The 14,081-nt window shown below is 40.9% G+C and overlaps 1 protein-coding gene across 4 annotated transcripts in view; it reads right to left on the bottom strand.

Annotated features, from left to right (window-relative positions):
- add3a (adducin 3 (gamma) a) overlaps positions 1 to 14,081 on the bottom strand; it is a 103,620-nt gene that overhangs the window by 71,580 nt on the left and 17,959 nt on the right. The window contains exon 2 of one of the 4 annotated variants that reach the window (XM_032525781.1): positions 12,485 to 12,519. The exons of 1 other annotated variant lie outside the window; for it this stretch is intronic. The gene's annotated coding sequence lies outside the window, so the exon portion shown is untranslated. Of the gene's footprint in view, positions 1 to 1,385; positions 1,696 to 6,622; positions 6,761 to 12,484; positions 12,520 to 14,081 lie in introns of those variants that run through there. 2 more of the 4 variants (XM_032525772.1, XM_032525762.1) reach the window with 2 other exon arrangements.

Genomic DNA, 14,081 nt, shown 5'->3' on the forward strand with positions numbered 1-14,081 from the left:
AGTCAGACTGTATTGGCCAACAGCTGAGAAATTATTTCAGCTGTGCTTGTCAGGAAGAATGGTGAGATGACAGGGAGGCAAATATGCAAACACTTGGAGTGCTAATTCTATATGGACATGACAGTGACAGCCCAAGCCTTGTTACAGGTTTATTTTGTTGCACTTCAGCAAGATTAGGCTGCAATTTGACCCCACCTCAAAATCAATTGCAGCACAAACAAGATTCAACTTGGCCCTTCCTACTTCACTCCCTAGTCCAACAGACGATTACAGATCTCTGTCGGATAAAAAGCACAGCAGAGGGGAAAGTTGTGTGGCAAAATGCTGAATGTTAAAATATCAACAGAAAATTGAGCTGGAATGCTATACAGATTTGAGTGCTACTTCTTCTGTAGAGGTTTAAAAAGAAAAAGAAAACAAAGAGCAATCCTCCAAAACCTAGAGGGCTGGAATGCAAATCCTCGATCACGTTAAACACCTCAAGCGATATAAAAAATTGAACAAAATGAAGGGACTGTTAGCATTCAGGGCTGAAAAACAGATAACAACACTTAGCCATAGTTCTCCACCATGAAAGGGGGCCTCGCACTCATAGCAACACCCAGAAAACAACAGCCAGAAATAGAAACAAACGGCTCCTTATCACTGCTCAGTCAATGGTAAACAGACACCTATGAAAAGACGATGAATTCATTGGCTAAAGGACTTGACTGTATCACTCCGCCTTTACCTTGGAAGGTAAAGAGCAGGATAAAAGCCACAAGAAACATTAGAAATAAGCAACTTCAAAGACAATTAAAAGTTATAACAAGTGGAGGATTAAATACAGGACACAGGTCGTCTCTTATCTATTTGGCCACATGCCACCTCTACAAACAAAAAGCCCATGAACCCCCTGCCATCAACCAAGTAAGCATGCTGACACTTGAGAGGGCGGCACCTCTCTTCTGCGCACAGAAAGCCATCCCGGGCCCATTCACAGCTCCCGGATCTATTCTTCTCCAAAGTAAAAGCAATTTGAAAGGAGGGAAAAGAGGCCCTCTGCTATTTCATTCAGCATGAAGCAACCAAAGTAGAAAATCTTTGGTTTCCTCCCTGGCTTAGAAGTTGTCCATGTAGCTTGAGCTTGTCATGCATGAGATATCAAGAGAAATAAAATGCATGCCTCAAACGTTGCAAACATGTATGAGTTAATCACATATTTGTGTTATTTTCCTTGGTACTGTCAGCGCTGGGAAATCATCACAACTGCACAGAGTAGACAGCAGTGAAATAGAAGCCTTGATGGTGGAGAACACAGCATCCATTATATCAGTCACAGAACACATGCACGCACACACACACACACACACGCACGTGCATTGTAAAGAAATTGCACTACAAACCTGCTGGACAGCCAATTAGTTTTTAACTGCTGCCTCCGAACCTTTCCTCTTCAGTTGTGATCCACCTGCACTGCAGCGAGTCCCCTGCCTTCTCTCTCTCTCTCTCTCTCTCTCGCTCTCTCTCTCTCTCTCTCTCTAACACGCCTCTTTCATTGTAGCTGAATGCAGTGTAAAACTGTTACGCCGGCTGCCCTCTTTTCTCCACGCTCCTCCTACAGTATCTCCGCCTTTTTTCCCTTTGGTGCTCTTCCTTCCACACTAAAGTCGGAGCTGCTCTGCTGTATATGATTCTGTGCAGAGAGCTGATAGCAAACACAACTTCTCGGCTGCATGAGCTGCAAAGGACTAGCATGCAGAGAGAGGGGGGTGACTGTGAAATCAGTGGGTGATGATGGTGGTGGGGGTTAAAGAGGGGAGAAGGAGGGGGAGGGTCAGGGTCCTTTTTCCTCACTGCATGCTTCTGTGATCATTTGTAAAGACTTTTTGAAATAAAATAACTTATTGGATGTATTCCTCCTGTCTCTATTCTTCCTCCCATTTCTCCAAACTTTCAATTTGAAATTCAAATTGAAAGTTTGATCTTAAAAGCAGGAGGTGGTGGATTAGTAGGTTTTTGGGAAGGTACTATTAGAAGAAATTCTCTACATCATTGTTGTTAAATTTGCCCAAGTCCTTGGCAATACAAAACGAAAAATGCCAGGTTTTTTTTTCTTCTATTTTCTTTCAGCAAAGGTTTGACAAGAGAGCCTTCTCCTACTTTCCCTCCACTAAAAAGGGGTCCCTCCCTCCCCATTATTCCTTCAAAAGACATCCAGCACTTTCACTGATAGCAGCTTAACAACCTCCTCATGTGAGGAATCTCACCTCTGCACAAAAGAGTTTGGAGGAGAATTTGACCAAAACAAAGAAAGGAGGGAGGTGATGGTATTTAGAAATTGGGGAATTATGTAAAACACCAAAGACAAAAACAGAATAAACAGTCCAGCCAAACCATGTGTATACCTTTAAGGGACTTTGTCTTACTCTCAGCAGGGCACTGAATATGCATATTTCCCAAAATGTCAAACCGTTCATTTATAGGCAAGCTCTAAAAACACATATCAATGGTATAATGTTAAATACTACTTGTTGGTGGATATTGTGGGGAATATATTTCTACATTTTAATCAGATTTAAGAGGACGCAGATAATATAATGTTTTACTGTGGTCACATTGTTGTGGTTAGGTCAACTTGTTAGCTAGGGTATCCAGGGGAATGACATGAAATTAGCATGCGAAAAGCTTACTCACTGACTTCACACTGACAAGTCTGCCCATGGAAAGTTCAACTGAGCAGGCATCTTTCTTGCCTCTCTCTTTTGTGGACCATCATCCATGTGGATCATTTCATTAGAGGGTTTTCAACTGATTGTGAGAATAGCGATATTGAGGAAAATCATTTTCCAAGAGGCCTCAGATTTCTCAGAACTCTATTCAAAAGAATTTAAATGGGCACCGGCTGACATTGAACTTCCCTCATGTAAAGAAATGGCGGGTGTGTGTAATTAATGGTCAGTTAGAGCAATAAACAACTCTCAAATGAAATTTGAATTGAAAAAAATGAAAAATGCTTCCATTTGGAGGGTAAAAGCTTGGCTTTATTGCTGACCAGCACAGAAACAAAGCTGACACTAATTATAGGAAGCAGAAAATACATATATGGCAGAAGAAACAAGTGAGCCAGCTGAGCCTAAATCAATTCAGAATCAATTATTCAAGCTGAGAGAGGGGAATTATGGGGAGACGCACTCTGGCCGAGCTACTGTATACACAGCTGTCAATCACAAAGTGGCAGGGATTCCCTGCTTACTCTGCTTGTCTGTGTGGTGAGTGTGGTTTTATGTTTGTCAAACTGCGTCTAGGAGGATCAATCCCTCGTCAAGGCTGAAAGCAGTGGATCTCCCACACTGGAAACTATTTGGTTGTGGTGTGTTGAAGCTGCACTGGAAGAAATGGCATCCTCAATGTGGTTGGGATTAATTTGTTGCTGACAGCTAATGGTTGCATAGCCCTGTATTGTCTTGCGACCTCCTACGCTTATTGCTTTATATAAAAGCATCTTACAATCAAAAGCATTTGGAAAACAGCATATTAACAATAAGAATCCACTCTCACGATGCTTCTCTCAGACTCTACATGCCTGTCCTAGAATAAACCTCACCCTGTGGCCTCCTGCTGGATGCCGGGTCTAACATTAGCACATATTTGAGTGAAATATGCAGGGGCCCGACAGTCTCCATGGGTTAAAAAGGGATGTACATCTAGATTATTTATGAGCGGGATTGCTAGTTGTACCTTTCTACAATACTTCCCTTGAGGAGAAAACGGAGGAGGTGGTGGAACATAACCAAGTGGCTGTGGGTCAGTGGTAGAGCAGTCGCCTGCATATCGGATGTTTTGCCCAAGAGTCCCATGTGGAAGTGTCCTTGAGCAAGTCCAATGCTGCGCATTGGAGTGTGAATGTTCATCTGATGCACAGATGTGTGTGCTCGTGTTCAGGTAAATTCTTGACAATAAAGTCAATCTTTGCTTCAGCGCACTGTCAGGGAAGCCGCTTTCTTCTTTAACCTGCCCGTTATTCCCGCGTGTCACGAACTGTAAGCCCACCCACGACTTTTTCCTAAACCCAATTATCCCGTTCCCACCCAGCCACAACCATTATCTTTTTTATATTTTTATATATTTTGAATGTCATCTGTGTTTTCCTTCTCATAGGATAAATATAGGTATTCCCACCATAAATTGGTGCATAGAAGTGTATTAGAATGCAGAATATTAGTCTTTGACACTCAAAATAACCCTGCGGGAGGACATCCAGACCACACACACACACACACACTTTGATTTGCCCCCCCCCCCCAAAAGGCCCACAATGAGCCAGGAAAAAAAGTCATACTGTATACCACTACAATACATTAGACTACACCACTGATCTCAATAAGTCTTCCACCACTGTGTACATATGACCTGTGCATTCCATAAGATTCATATATTATAAATTGTTGAATTGTTAAGTGCTTGTCTGTCAGTATCCTTCCATTAATAGATCCTTACATAAAAATGCAAGGTGCATTTGCATGTACATTATGTCTCTGATGCTGCCGCAATACGTTGCTGACACTGCCTGCTGCTGAACGTCAACAGAAGCAAATCGGACCTACTTGCGGACTTACATATTCTATCAATTCTAATTTGGCATTCGTCCAATCTAGAGCCACCATCTTGAGATTTTTTGCCACTGTAATGTGATACTGATCACAAACAACTAACTACAGTCAGCAGCTGTATAACCCATAACCACAGAACTAGAGCATCAACAAGAATAAAACAATATAATATACATAACAGAATAAAAACAAAGTGCCTAAAAATTATTTTTTTAGTTTAAAAACTGCCCAGAATGCAGAGTGAATAAAGCTTTTCTACTCCTTGCAAACTCAAGAGGATAGCAAAGTAACGTGGCTGCTGCCGCAAGCTGTAATCCTGAAACCCTCGAGAGGAAGTGCTAGCATTCACCTGCAGTGGCCTATTGGCCTGCATCCAGCATTGGGAAAGAAATATGTATTTAATTCAAGTTAATACAGGAGGGCCTACATCACAGTGACCCTTTTGTTTAGAAATATGGGCCATATGTTGTCAAACTGTACAGATAATGCAGAAATGATGTGTTTGTGTGTGTGTAAATTGTAATACTGTATGTATACCAAACACCTTCAGGAGTCTATAGGGTTAATTATTTCTTAGCTCAAAATGTTGACAACATACTGTATTAGAATCAATAAATACTTCATGGGTATATATAATACAATAACAAAACCCGACAAAATGGCCCAAATCATTCAGCCTACTTAATAATTAGAATTTATTTCCCCTCGTTTATTTACAGAATTCGGTCGACTCGAATCCTGAGGCGGCCTCCCCTCACAACAGGTGTGGAGACTCGTGGCCTATTTGCGGGGGGGGGGGTCTCTTTAATTCCCCATGTTGACTGTAACACCGTGTGACAGAGGTAAACATGGTGTTTCAGCTAATGAGTCCATATCTGACACAAGGTCAGGAGGTGCTCATTATGGTAAACATGTGCACAGTGACAGAGACTTAAACTTTGCCTCGTGATAGTTGGAACATGTTTGCAACGTGTCTTCATTTTAGATTTAATAATCAAAGTCTTATAATAGGCATCTAAAACTGACCTTACATCAGTTGTACACCTACTGCTGTTAGCTTCATGATATAAATGTCAGATTTAACAAAAGCATAAAAGTCATCTACCTAAAACAGAAACAAATGTGAAAACTCAACCTAAACACCCAGTGTGGTCCTAAGGGAGCAGCCGAAACATAAAATCTTCCACATATCCCAGTGGGGGTTTGGGCTGTGGGAGCCCCTTGTCAACAGGAGGCCCGGGCTCTAAGTCTGCCTGACTCCAGTGGAGACAGCGAGGGAAAGAGCCAGACAAACACAACTCGCTGCCAAGCATCGTTACATACAACACCCACTCCACTCCGCAGCACATTTCCACTGGCAGTGGCCAGATTCAGAAATGATGACATTACATACAAAAAACAACCTCCTTTGTTAAATCATAAAAGGAAAAACTCTCCTGCAGAGCAAATGAAATTAATTTGGGATGAGATATTGGAAAGAAAAGGGTTTGGACATTTCCAGAATGTTTTATGCATTAGGACACACTGACTTAAGAGTGTAAATATGTTTGAATCATTCTGAATAGAGATGTGTAATGGTTGCTGTCAGTACCCTCTAAATGTTTTTTTTTCTTTTCAAATGTGTAGCTAATAAAACACCTGCTCCAGGTGTGTGAGGTTTCCCATTAAGCCTCAGGCCAATCGCGAACAAGATGTGTCATCTATCCAACTTTCTTCTATCCCAAATGTAATGCCTGCAAAACACTTACCTTTAAGACAAACCAGTGCAGAGGTAAGAAGGTAGAGTGAAACACATGCAGCAGCGGCATGTTTTTATGTAAGAGATCCTAAGGCAGTGCTTGACCTATTACAAGTCAAAGCGTTACCAAAAATCTAGTTAGGTCAACTGAAGTAGCCACACATCGCACACAAAAAAACAACGCTTCAGCCACAAAGGCTTTGAATGACACTTATCTAACGGATAAAGGAAAGAAACATGGAAATGTAAGGCTCAACACACAAAAAGGGTGGGTTTTTCCTTCAATACTGACCTGAACACTGTCAGGTCATGTCAAACTTCAGCCTCCTCGTCCTCCCTTCCATGCAAGTCCATTTTCTCCTCTAGTGTCATGAGGAGGCTCTAATGAATCAGCCTATTGAGCACAGCAGAACTGTGCACAGGCTTTGACACTGCCAAAGTCTGTGTGTGTGTGTGTGTGTGTGTGTGTGTGTGTGTGTGTGTGTGTGTGTGTGTGTGTGTGTGTGTGTGTGTGTGTTGAAATCCAACTTTCCCAGCCTCCCAGAAAACACAAAGCTGTCGTTTGTGGCCCACTCAGCACTACAAAAGCCCCACAGGCCACCGGAGCTGAAAGTATATGTGTGAGTAAGTGTGTCTTGGACTATGTGTCCATGTGCTTATCATGCTTGTGACATGCGTGTTTGACTAAATATGTGCATATTTATTTTTCTCTGCAACATTTTTTTTTAGCCGTGAATATTTGTTTGTGTTTGTAGTCAAGATGTGGCCAAGTACACCCTATCTGCCTTTGGCCTGTGATGTTCTTTTCCTAAACCCAACCTCCGTATAGATGCTTCCCATTACATGCTTAGCACCACGAAGAAAAGGAGAAATTTAAAGACATTAGATTAAAATTCATGCTTACCATCACGAAAAAAAAGGCATAAAACGTGTCTGTGTGCACAAATCAATACATTCAAAATAACGTGACCGTTGCACAAACTGCCGTGAGACCGTGTTGAATGATAACAAAACACATCATGCGGCCCCGAACCAGTCAACCACCAAACCATGGCACTCAGAACACCCTTTTCTTAAATATTGAAAACGATTACAAACAGAGGCCAACCAAATACATACAGAACAGACACAAACACACATAAACCAAACTCCTCCTCTGGTTGCTGTCAGGGCTCATGAGTCACAGAGGACACAGCTGTTATTTATCAGGGAAACACCCTTTCTGATTGTAATTAAAACAGTTTGTCACTACGAATCAGTGGGTGTCAGGCCTTGGAAAGACCCCTTTTTGATTTATACCAATGCACATGGTCACCACAGATCTCTTACAGAGAGGACTCGGTGTGTGAACTTGACCTTTTACAGATTCATCTGTCAACCATGCTGTCTTTCTTACAATGAATGAACTATATAAAAATGATAATTACTGGTGCAAGTAATTCTGCTGTGTTTATACAAGACAAAAAAGTAGCTTGAAATCTACTCATTTAATTTTGAGTGATTATGTAATAGATCAATGTATTTGACACATTGGACCAGATTAACAAGAATTAACTTGTAATAAGATGAACCCCTTTTTTGCAGGAGGGCTGGGTTGAACATAATTATACCATTCTCCATGTCAGATGTATTCAGCCTTTTATTGATTTACACCAAAGACTCACTGAAAGTCCAGGAACTGTACATCATTTATTGTTTCTAACCTCTATAAAACCCATCACCTCGGCTGGATATCTACAGTGTTTTTAGGTTTCAGTATCATGGCCATGTACCCGGCAAGCGCTGCCTTTCTCTGCAGTCATTTTTTTTTCAATACAAAAACCCCTTTGTCCTGCTGTTTCCCCCAGTAGTCTCTAAACTGACACCAGGGTGATGTGTTTTGACTTGTCCGACTGAGTATGTGAGTCAAAGACATGTCTGACTTACATTGCACTGTAACTTTGTGTATTTCATACCCGTCTTATACTATGTTAGCATGTTTTGGGTTTAAATACTCTCTTTTCTGACTTTTTAATCTTTTATTTTCAATGCAAAGTGCATTGTTGCTCACATGTGCTATATAACTAACTTGACTTTTGAAAAAAATAAAGACTGACATCAGTATCAGCGAATGTGTGGAAACGTATGATCTTCACACAAACAGCGCACCCCAAACTGAAAATCAAGGTAATTTGAATTGGTAAGGGAATTCCACATCACTGAAAGATGATGAATTTACCCAAACTCTGCTGTGAATGTGTGTTTACACAGAAATGGTTATGTGGGCGGCCAGGCGCTGTGGTTTGGACCAGCCAGGAGATAAGAGCAGCTGTGATGCCATCCAGATGACTGGAGAAGAGACAGCAGGCAGCCTGCATCAGTGCCAAGTCAAACAAGCATCTCAGGTCACAGATTAACTTAACCAAGTAACCAAGTTATCTGCGGGGATGGAAGCTTACAGGTTTGAAAAAGCTGCTCCCATTATTACTTTCAAACTGCCAAGGCCAATAACAAAAGACAATTTACTATGAGAGCAGGCAGACACCAACAAGCCACTGAACTCATATTTCTTTTGAAAAAAACTCTCCATAAATGACAGTACAACAAGGCGGGTGGCATCATCAGAGTGAGGCAGTCACCCCTGTGCGTTTTTACTACATAAAAAGATGAGGAGAATCTAAATGAGGGTGAAGACACTGACGTCTCTTTACTGCCCTGCTGAGGAGAGGACAGCTCGTCTTACTAAAGTAAAGAGAAAAGACAGGGAGGAGGAGCATATGAACTAGGATAGAACAACAGAGTCGAAAGAAAATGACCAGTGGAAAGTTTTGACCTTAGTTTCTCCACTTCAGTAAGTGGTTTAGCAGTCATGGGGTTTATATCTCTATTCTCTCCTGCCTATTTTTTTTTTTTTGCTTGGCCCTCAACTTCTTTTCCGCCCTCCTGAAAGCCTGGTCCTACCAGACTCTCGGAAATTTAATTTGTACAGAGAGTCTGGCCACTCTCCTTTGACAATTGTTAACTTCATAGCCACTCCATCTGTTCGCTGATTGGACCGGTAAAGATTTGACCAGAGAAAACCCAAGAATATACAGCAAACCCAGACAACGTACTGAAAGAAAATGAAAATTATGCGGAAGTACGTAGGAGGGCAGATTGCAGACACCCTTGAAGCTAGCTCCTTTCTTTTTTCCTACCCCTCGTTGTGTCTTCGTTACCTCGTTACATGGATTATTTCATGCGATGCCGTTTGTTTCGCTCTTTGACAAAACTACAGATAATAAGCAGCTACCCTCACTTATGTGGAGCATTTCAACATCTTTCAGCATTGTTTTGGTTTTATGGCCCACAACTTTACTTTTTCACATCTAATATTGTGGTATTTTTAAGTTAAATAATTAAATAAATTAAAATCTAATAAATCAACTGTAGGCTACCTGGCAAACACCCAACAGCAGGCATACAAAGACAGCAACTAGCTGGTGAATATAGTGATGCAGTAAGCAGCTACAGAGCCAGCCATTTTCCCGCAGGAGTTGGTAGAGATAAAAAGAATTAACAAGTTAGTGACAGTTAGTCAGTTAGTCATGACAGTAACAGAAACTGTTTTGTTTTGAATTGACTTAGAACGTCAACAGAAGTGACCATGCAGGAACTCATAGTGCACCTTTAATGCCTTTGCCCTGGTCCAGTTTTCCCCCGCAAAATCACTAAATGATTTACGGTAGGTAGACGGCATTGCAGTAACACATTCTGACGGGTCACAGATTTCTTTGTAAGCTCTTAGCAGGTGTGGTAAAAACACTACCGATTTTAGAATCAACAGGTAGAATCAACACAAACTGAAAGTTACAAATAGCCACTTTTAGTCCGTTGAATAGTGTGTATTACTTCTGAATTCTTATAACAGTGCAGGATAAACCAAATCACAAAAATCACTATGAAACTCATTAAGGGATTACTTCAACAGCTGTTAATCCACTTTCTGTTGTGGTGTAATTTATTAGTGGCGCATTAGGAGCTCAGCCAAATAGCTTAGCTGCCCTTTGTACTGTAAATGGAAAACATATCCGAATCGTAAAGCCGTTAGCCTAACCCTAACCCTCCTTGTTAATAATTATGAACACACTCATTTTTCCAATGTTAAGTGCATGCCTGTATACTCTCACCTAAATCTTTAACTGTCTCAATGGAGCCAATGAAAATCTTTTGAAAAGGTCATACTACATAAACAATCATCTAAGATTCCTGCAGAGAACAGTGTGTCTTTTGTGTTTGCATTTAATGATGTTATAACTTGAGGTTGTCACCTTTGTTTTGCTTGTATTTCTTTATAAATGCACACACGCATATGAATTGAAAAGACATGCAAAGTAGCCCTTTCCCAATGACGCTGAGTGCAATACCTTTTAACATTCCGATCTAAATATAAGCACAGTATTATCAGCTAGCAGAAGCCACCGCAGTAATCAGAGCTAAAATTGTCTTGAAAACAAAACAAAAGGTCTCAGCAGCTAAACATGGTGAGGGTTAAAAAGGTACACAGATATGAGGACAACTGTCGCCTAGCTCAGTCTGCGAAGGTAGTCTGAAAGGACACCTTATGAGACACATTAGCAAGCAGTGTCGCATTGGTTTGGTCTCCCCGACCTTGCAAGCACTGGACCTGACATATCCGCCAAACTGGGACTGGGTGGACAAGGGAGATGCTCTAAAAGTATTTGACAGGGAAAGAAGGGAGGTGGGAGGGTGAGATAAGACTGAAACAGCAAGATAAGGCAGGTAAAGAGACAGACAGAAAGAGGAGGGACAGAGAAAGACAACCCTTTTTAACTTGGTTGTTTGACAGTTTGAAGTGAACAAACTGACACTACAGAGAGAGAATGAATGAAAAAACAGAACAGACAAGACACAGAGGGGCAGTAGAGTGGAAAAAATGGAAGACATCAAAACCACAGAAAGAGAATAACAAGGAACAGATTGGAGCAAGCAGGTACTGCTGCAACAAATATGATTATCTCACAGTCGGAGGAATTTGTCTAAAGAGGGAAAGGCAATATTTCTCAAAAAGTGGAAATGATGCGTGGCAGCTGTGACCTGTGCAGCCAAGTACAGCAAAAGCTACTCAATTAAATCCTGAAAGGTTGAAATTAACAGGTGTTCTACTTTTGAGCTGTCATGGTTGACTAAAAACTAGGATGAATAGGTTCAGCTTTTGAGCTACTGGAATGAAAGACTGAGAAATAAAAGTGAATGTGAAAATTAGAAACTTTACTTCAGCCACTAGGAATGGCAGTAAAGTGTACAGTCACACCTTTGTAATATTACACTTTTTACAATAGCTACAACTGCCATCGGGAAGTGCGGCAGTGTAGTGGCACTTGACACAATTTGCTTTTAATAAGTGAAGCATTTGTATATATTTACACAATATATATAACACAATATTACAAGCAAGCACATGCACTTATCTGCTGTGTTGTAAAAACGGTCAAAACCCCCCAACATGTCTATTGTCCACAATTCACATTCACACAGCATTTGGTAAATAAAGTGGTTCACAATCTCATTCTTGCTCATTTTATGAGCTACGGAAAAAGCAAGTGAGAGCAAGATTGGTTTTGACAATCCCAGAAAAATAAGATGTGTACCAGGAACCATGGAAAAAAATAAATAATTAAGCTCAATGACCAAGCCAAAATGAAATGGATTAATGATTGTTGAAGTCGCCATGCGACAACCAACATCCTGGTTGGCACAAGTGGGCAAAAGAGCCATATACTGAGAGAGAGAGAGAGAGAGAGAGAGAGAGAGAGAGAGAGAGAGAGAGAGAGAGAGATGTAACTATTTCCTTTACAGCATAATTTCCAACACAGTAAACTGTCTGGCCAGAAGCAGTTAGTGAGCTTACCACTGCCCAAAGCCGTGTCATTTATCCAAGGCTCTCCAAAAAAAGAGCTCACTATAATTCTACATTTACCTTATGTGTCCTTGGGAAAAACCAAACTTCAGTCAACACTACATTTCAGACTTTTTCTCACTTTATCTCCCATCAACTGAGTGTTATGGCACAAGATAATACTCAAAACAGTGATGTGCTGTTAATTCAATCAACAGGTGTTTTAAAGGCTTAAGCAGGAGCTGAAATGCAGCGTGTTGATGTGAAAATGCTTACCTGTCAGGGGACTGCTCGAGTGAACGTCTCGCCAACTAGGACAAAAACAAACACACTTACTTTCTGGAGCCAAGTCTTCTGGGGCCTGTTACAACTAAATGATATGGCTGAGTTTTAGTGGATCAAAGACTCTGAGTCATATTGTGTGTCTGAGGTGAAGATATATGTCACAAATAGAAGCAGACACATTCTTCTGCTTTACATATTATTTACTTATTGTGTTTTTGAAGTCTGTAATGTCATGAGGATACAACGCACAACCAGAAATGAGTGAAATAAATACCTGAAATTAAAAGGAAGACCGCTTCCACAAGAAAACATCTTTGAAACACATGTATGTTCTGTAATTCAGCATACAGTACCAGTCAAAGGTTTGTTCACTTGAATGGGAAAGTATGTCTAAATATTTGACTGGTAATGTAGCCTGTATGACATACTTAAAATAAATGTAATCAAAAAGAAGATATTCAAGTTAGCAAACGCCTGTAATCCATTCGGTGACAACTGTGTATTTGTGTTACTTATTCATCCAGTCTTCTTACGTACATGTACAGGCCAAATTACAAACCAGCTACCCTATTTTCAGATACAGCAGACCTGGTAACTGACCAAATTTTTTACAAAGGCTTTACAATACAATGCCTTTTTTTCCCCTCTTATGAATCATTTCCAAGAAGGACGACTCGGTAACAAACATGGACCGAGTGTTAGATTTATTTTCATTATGCTCTTTCTATGGTCTCTACAGAATCTTCTATCATCTCTGGATGTGGATTTTACTGCCCATGGACATGTTTTGGTGTATTCTTATGTCAGTGTATAGGCCTCAATGTATGTGTTCTCAGTCATAGCGATCAGCAGTTTCCACTACGAAAGACTTTACTGGCAAGGGGCAGGAGGCCAGAGCGACTCTATCTGTGCCCTTGATAGTCATCTACATCATCTGCACAAACACCAACTGTGTCAACACCAGGGAGCATTGCTCACCGTAGGAGAACATGAGAGCTATTGATAGCATGTGAGATGTGTTATTGCTGAGGGTGCTGCGACTGCATTCCATTATAATGATATTTGGGTACTGGGAATTTTGGGATCAGTCCAAAATAACATCAAATTAACACAAAGTTGCTTCGAAATCTGGTGTATCAAAGAACTATGGAACAAACACACATAATAAAAGTGATTATATGAATCCCCAGGACGCGCATTAGGTTGTATTTAGCAGATCAGCCAAAATGATGTAACTGTGGGCACAATGACTGAAAGTGTTGGATGCTTTTAGGAGTTGTGCGAGATGCTGGAGAGGACCTGAAAAGTGAAAAGCCCCAGATGGCCCAGCAGTAGTGGAAACACACTTTCTGTCCAGGTTGGCAGAATGAACAGTAAATGAAACCACCTGCTGATCTGGCGGGGATGTTTTTCATGTTACTGGAGGTGGAAAAATGAATGTTCCTTCAATTGTGGAATGACAACAAGAAGTGTGAGAAGCATGAAACTCACTGACAGCACGTGTGCATGCTTCCATAGCTCAGATCTATCTAGCCATACAAAAACGTAGGAAGCATCCTGGTGAATGCAACAGACAAACCAAGAGATG

Source organism: Etheostoma spectabile, chromosome 2 (assembly GCF_008692095.1).
Source record: "Etheostoma spectabile isolate EspeVRDwgs_2016 chromosome 2, UIUC_Espe_1.0, whole genome shotgun sequence".
In the NCBI taxonomy this organism is placed as follows: domain Eukaryota; kingdom Metazoa; phylum Chordata; class Actinopteri; order Perciformes; family Percidae; genus Etheostoma; species Etheostoma spectabile.